Here is a 7073-nt window from a genome sequence, read left to right on the forward strand (position 1 = left end):
AAGAGTTTGATGGAACAAGCAAATTCCTTAAAATGAAGGAAAGATATATATATGGTTATATGTTACATGTTGTCTGTTATGTGTGTTTGTTAAGTATATGTGAGTCTGTTCTTTGTGTCTCTGTCAAAAGGCCAGACAGAAACCCATAAATAATTAGAGAAAAATCCAGCCTGAGAGTCTGTATGTTAGAGATCTTTGTTTTTTCTTGAAGTAAATAAGAGCTGTACTCAAGACTGAAAATGTTCAAGGGATTTGTTTAAATTTGGCCATAATATCCACAGATAGTTATAATCGCAAGCTTGCTCTAAAAATTTTAGTTTAAAGAAGCCATGTTGGACCTGATCAATCTTAAACATGGCAATGTAAGAATGAGGTGTGCAAAGGTTTTGTTATTTGAAAAGGGCTCCAAAATAGAGTCTTCCTCTAAGTGGTAGAAAGGAAAGGAAAGAATTCCTGTACGTGTTAAACTGTATTCTGAGAGGGGGATTGCCCCCCCCCTGCAATTAACGAGGAAAGAAATTTGGAACTTATGGGGAATGTTTAGTTGGAATTGAGTTTATGAGAGAGCTAATCTACCGTCATGTTCTATTCTACTTTGAAATGTGCTGTGAATTTAGCCTAATGTTTTTAATACGGCATGCCTTCTAGGAAAATATTATTAAAGGTGGAGGCTCCATAGCCAGCAATTGTCTACCTGAATCCAGTTTTAGCTTTGGTGGTGCCTTTGGTTCAGTTGGGCAGAAGGGCTCCTACAGTTTCTGTGAGAGCAGCCAGGATTTACTAATAAGTAAACTTACTCCCAAGTAAGCTTCCTTTCATGGGGAAGCTGAAAGGGAGTGGGGAAAGTATTGCTAGGAACTCCATTTGGTGTGAAAAGTACTCACCCCTTTTCAGTTTCTGTATGTGCTTATTTAACCCTTAAGTTACTCCTATCCTTTGCGTTAGGCGTACCATGCAAGTGAGGATGATTGTTCTCTAGAAAATTCACCCAACCTGGGTATCTTATGTGTTATAAGCATCCCTTAGACTTTTTAGTTTAAGGAAGTAACTTCTGTCTTGAACTGTTTATCTTAAGGGTTGTTAAAGGCTTCTATATAAATATTGGTATTTTTATCTTCCCCTTCTTATTTTCCTAGTACACTTGTGTGCTTGCATGATAGGGCATAGCCTGGGATTCCTTTCCCAGTTTTATGTCTGTATTTAAATGTATGTGTCTCTCTGGTAGCACAAATCTTGCTGTGAACCCTGTATTTTAGAGCAGTGGTTCCCAATTAGCTAATTACTGAGGACCCCCTACTTTTGAAATTTTTGATAACTCTATGGTAGTTACCTCTGCAAAGCAAGTTTTTGAACAAAATGTGGGGTAGCTCCTAATAAGCAATGGATTTTAGGGATACTAAAAAACAGACTAGGGCTGGGTGATAGCTGGTTTTCAACATCATGGTATATCAGCAGCTTATATCCTGATAAACCATGATGTGTGCCCCCCCCCCAAATATGGACCAGGCGGTGGTAGGGGGTGGGGGGAAGTCTAACAGAGACCTCACCCCTCGCTGGCTCATGCTGGAGGCAAGGTGGGGGTTAAACTTCCCACTTGAAGGGAATGCAACTGCATACCTCTCAATGGAGAACTGGGACAGAGCTTGCATTTCCCCAGCTGAGCAGCCGCAATCCCACACCTGCTTGCGTGCAGAGGGACTCAGGAGGCAGCAGTTTCACCCATGATACACCGCTGAGTGAAGCCGTAGTTGCAGTCTGTCCCTCATGCTGGTCCTGGGCAATGTATCAGCCAGGCCTAGTGGGGTTGAGGGAAGGAGCAGCCACAGAGGTTGGATGAGGGGGGAGGAAGCAGAGTCACTTCCACCACATGGTTTGAGTGGAAGGGGATGAGGGGGTACCGGTACTTCAAGCCGCCATCAGCAGGGCAGCGAGCGGTGGCAGCCAGTGAAGATGCATGCCCACTGTGGCTGCTGCTGCTTTCTTGCTGATTAAGAAAGGCTGCTTTGCCTCAGTGAGAAGGGAAGGTAGTGCCATGGTGCCTTGAAGTGAGGATGATCTGTCAGTGTGAGGGGAAGGCAGGGTTTCGCAATCGGCTGCCCTGTTTTCCCTCAGCCTGAGGAGTGAAACATTGCTATGTATTGGCAGGTCAAAATTTTTTATTGCGATGGATTCTGGCCAATCTATTGAAAAACCACACAGCGCTATAACAGACCATAAAATTTGTGCTATTACCATGCAAAAATGACAAAAAATTAGTTGGGGGGAGGCAAGGGATGGGGCCGTGTACCACCTGGGTGTACTCCGTGGACCCCCAGGGGTCCCCGGACCCCTAATTGGGAACCATTGTTTTAGAGGGTCAGATTGGATGACCTTAGGTCCCTTCCAATTCTGTTACTTTATGGCTAGGTGGAAGGCAACGTGTCTGCAAGCCTACAAATTTCTTGCTGAGTAGGGGAGTTAAATGGTGGATTGTATGTTGTATGTGCAGTGAAGGTGCTAGGTAGGTAGAAGGAGAAAGAGAGAATGTGTCTGCAAGCAAGGAAAAGTGAGTTTAAATTCTGGTGGTGTAGTATAATGGGCTGAATCTGGTCAAGCGTTGGTTTTCAGAGTTTGGAATGGAATTTAAGAAATGGTGTTTAGAAAGAAGTGGAGTTGGTATATCATGCATTGAGATGAGTATCCAAAGAGTTTTCACCATGTTGTCAGCAATTTTTGTGAACTGCAAAGTTTAGGCACACACGAATTCATAATTAGGTTTTGGCCATTCTACCCATACATAAGGGGGCAAGGAATTTAGTTTGCCCATGGCTGTAATTATTAAATTTATGAAATTCTGATTCTGGTCATTTCACCCGTACATAAGGGAGTGGATGATTTTCCGCCAATGACCAGAAATAGAGCACACAAATAATTATCCAAATTTGTGTAATTTTGGAATAGAAATCTGTACCCCAAAACTTGTAGAAAAAGGAGGAAAAATAAATCCCAATTTCCTTTGCCTGGGGTATATGTCTGTTTGGTGCAAGAAACAAGAAATAGTGTAGCAAATTATATTAGGACTCCAAACTAGGAAAATGGATTTAAACTGGCTTTGGAAATTTTTTGCTAGGTTTCTGTTTTTTTTGTTTGAAATCTAACCCTATTTTTAAAATCTATTCCTCACCTTTCCCTTCCTTTATTCAAATTATGATTTAGCCAAGAGCATTTTAAATGGTACAATAGATTTGCTGAAATATGAACTCTGTACATGCACAGAGGCTATGTCAGCTTGAAGAGAAAGAGAAAGGAGCAAAATGAAGTTTTAATTAAGAGGTTGCCAAGTTCCAAAATCTAACATGCCAAATTCTTTCCACAGGTATAAATATCAGATACTCCTACTATAAGTCTGTCTAATAATATTCCCTTTCAAACAGGATGAATGAAGGGGAAAAATACAGGATGGGTGATGCCTGGCTTGAGAGCAGTGCATGTAAAAAGGATCTGGGAGTCTTGGTGGACCATAGACTTGACATGGGTCAGCAGTGTGGTGCAGCAGCTAAAAAGGGGGCCGATGCAATTCTGAGCTGCATAAATAGGAGTATAGCATCTAGATCAGGGGAAGTAATGGTGCCACTGTATTCTGCTCTGGTCAGACCTCACCTGGGGTGCTATGTCTGGTTCTGGGCACCACAGTTCGGGAGGGATACTGACAAGCTGGAACAGTGTCCAAAAGAGGGCAACCAAAGTGGTCAAAGGCCTGGAAACGATGCCTTATGAGGAACAGCTTGGGGAGCTGGGAGTGTTTGGCCTGGAGAAGAGAGGGTTAGGGGGTGATGTAATAGCCATGTTCAAATATATAAGGGGGTGTCGTGTGGAGGAGGGAGAAAGGTTGTTTTCTGCTGCTCTGGAGGGACAGACATGGAGCAGTGGATTGGACTGCAGGAAAGAGGATTCTACCTAGACATTGGGAGGAACTTCCTGATAGTGGGAGCTGTTCGGCAGTGGAGTTTGCTGCCGGGGAGTGTGGTGGAGTCTCATTCTTTGGAGGTCTTTAAGCAGAGGCTTGACAGGCATATGTCAAGAATGCTTTGATGGTGTTTCCTGCTTGGCAGTGGGTTGGACTGGATGGCCCTTGTGGTCTCTTCCAGCTCTATGATTCTATGATTCTAGGATACACGAACCTCAAAGAGAATTCAGAACCATATAAGGAACTTGTGTCCTAATTAACAAAAATTTTGTCCTTGTTTCTTCCACAGCCAAACTAGGTGAAGTAAATTAAACAGACAGCTTCCTCCCAAGAAGAAATTTCTATAATATTCTCCCTTTTTCTTGATTGTTATTATTATTTTCTAACTAATTATATCTTTAGACCCCAACCCCCTGCAGGTCTATTTTCAAAGGATGTTTTACAGGAAATAAAATCTCCTCACCAGCTAAGCAGCCTGCCAATGCACCACAACAATTTCTTCTCATAAAAGACTTGAGGAACTGAGTAATTGTATTATGAAGAACATTTTATCTCTTTGATCACAATCTAAGAAGGAAAGAACCTAGAAAACTATAACATTTCATCAAGGGTTAGAAAGCCCTTGTGCCCAAAAGGTTGGAGCTACATGCAAAAGCAGCAAAAATTATCTCAAGTTCACCTGATTGCCTCAAGATATACAAATGGTGTAGAATTAATAATTTGTATGTTTTATGTATTATGGAGCATAATCGTGTAGGAATGCTGAAATGTGTTGAATGGGACTGACAAAGGGGGAATTGTTGGGTGTAATAGTTTCTGTGTTTAATATTCTTTGTATAACGTATTATTGCTTACACCCCAATGGAGGATTCTCATGCATTTAATTACTTGAATAGATCAGTCCAAGATTTAGATTAGATCAATTTATGACCGCATTTCTTTCTCCCACCTGGAACTCTGCAGTGTACCAGCCTTCTCTACACATTTTAGATTGTTTTAGTTCATTTTATCAAGGAGAAGCTTCAGGATTCATGAAAGCCCAGATAACAGGATGCTTTGATTTAGCAGGAATGATCCCATACAGGGTTAAATTCACAATTGGACAGCAGCCCTTTCCAGAAAGGTTTGGAAAGTTAATGGGGCTAAATGACTTAGTTTTGATTGGACATGTATCCCAGGTGTAATGAACTTTCTTTGGTCCCCTTGGAACAACTGAGCAACTTTCCTATAAGTGCAAAACCAACGCCAAATAATGCATCCCATAGAAAGGTCAAGGCAAGAACATCTCTCTCACGACATGTTCAAAACCTGTCCAAAACCTATGGCAAGGCGAAAATGGTCAAAGGGAAGCCCTTCAAGGGATCCCCCAGGAATTGTTGCTATGGAATGCTGAAGGTCAAGAGACCAGAGTAAGCTAGATTGACACCTGGGAACATGCACACACAAAAAGGCAAAACAAACAGCATTTTCAGTTGCTGGTGGTCCTTCCTGTTAAATAAGCATAGCCCACTATTGAGAAAAAAAATGTTTTACCCAAGGTGCTAGAATTCCACAAGTAATATAGTATTGTGATAGCAGTATCCAGAGCATGTACCCTCTGTGCCAAAAACAATCCAAGGGCAGGGGTGCTGCCCCCACTGGGAATCCAGAGTGGAGGGTTCATCCCTATGGAAGAAGTGGTAGTAGATTTCACTACCACCAGCTAGAGGCTTCAGCCATTTTTAAGAGGCTGGCTCCCCTGGGTTGGAACCACATTATTGGATCCCATAGCCATTTTTTAATGTGTTCTTTGCTTAGTCCCATGTATTTGCTGATTGATCGAACAACCATGCCCCACATAATGGCCCTGTATCGAGGTATCCCTCCAGATGACGAGATTCCTCTCTTGGAGTGAAATCTGTCACAAAAAGAAAGGGGGAAATGAAGGGCCAGTACTTTTATTTAAGACACACATAATTGATATGAAAATAGTTGGATTAAGACACAGGCAGGGGGCCCCATGGGCGTGTAGCTTGCAAACTGTTATCAAATGCCTGCCTTTCTCTACACGCCCAGTAAAGGAGGAGGGGAGTACAAGCTGGGTTCACAGGACCAGATAAGGGAGAAGGGTGTATTGCATTTGGAAAACATGTGTTTTTGTAGTTAAGGAAATAAGGTGTTGGCCTGTTTTTGACTGTATAAAAGTATTGTAAATCCACAATTCAGTGTGCAGGTTGCGAGCTGATTGCACTGCACCATTTACTTAGCATATGCTGAGCAAATAAATCTTGTTGTATCCTGCCTGGCATGTTGCCTCTTTGTGTGGTTCCATTGCTCCTAATACCCGGGTGGGACTTAGGTCCTACATTTCAACATATATATATGAAATAATGCATTTTTATTTATTTCCTTTATTAGATTTATATACCACCCTTCCTCATAAAATCCCAGGGTAGTTCACGTAATTTCTTAAGTCTGGTCTATTATGGTTTTTAGCTTCCCGTATGTTTTAAATTATGGCTGTAATTTTTTTAAAGTTTAAAGTTTTTAAAGGGATGCTTGTATGAGCAGTATATAATTTTAATGAAATACTGTAAATAAACAAATGAATGAGCACAGATCGTTCAAGTCTATGTTTCCTGGGCCTGATTTGGCTGTGGCCACCGAAGTGGTTTATCTATCTATCTATCTATCTATCTATTTATTTATAATTCTTTTTTATTCAATTTTACATTATACATTTAAATTCAAACATTAATCACAATGGTCAACATTTAGGATTCCCGAATCCTTAGACTTCCCTCCAGCTTTCCATGGTTTCTAGGCATTTTCTACTTCATCATATATTTCCTCTGTTCTGTTTTTCTTAAAATAATTCATTATTACCTTAGTAATAATAATACATTACAAGTGTTACTCTAATCCTGCCAAAGTTTTTAGTTGTTTACAGTGTTCTCTTAAGTACATTGTAACCCGGCCCCCCCCCCCAAATTCCTTATTGAAGTTTCTATCTTCCTGGTTTCTGATTCCCCCTGTCATTTTTGCCATTTCGGCGTAGTCCATCATAAGTGTATCTATTATTTAATAAATTAAGTTGTCCATTGCTTTCTCTTGCCCAGGGCGACACAAAGCGACTTCTAACCAGTCA

This window comes from Zootoca vivipara, chromosome 9 (assembly GCF_963506605.1).
Source record: "Zootoca vivipara chromosome 9, rZooViv1.1, whole genome shotgun sequence".
NCBI classification, from domain to species: Eukaryota; Metazoa; Chordata; class Lepidosauria; order Squamata; family Lacertidae; genus Zootoca; species Zootoca vivipara.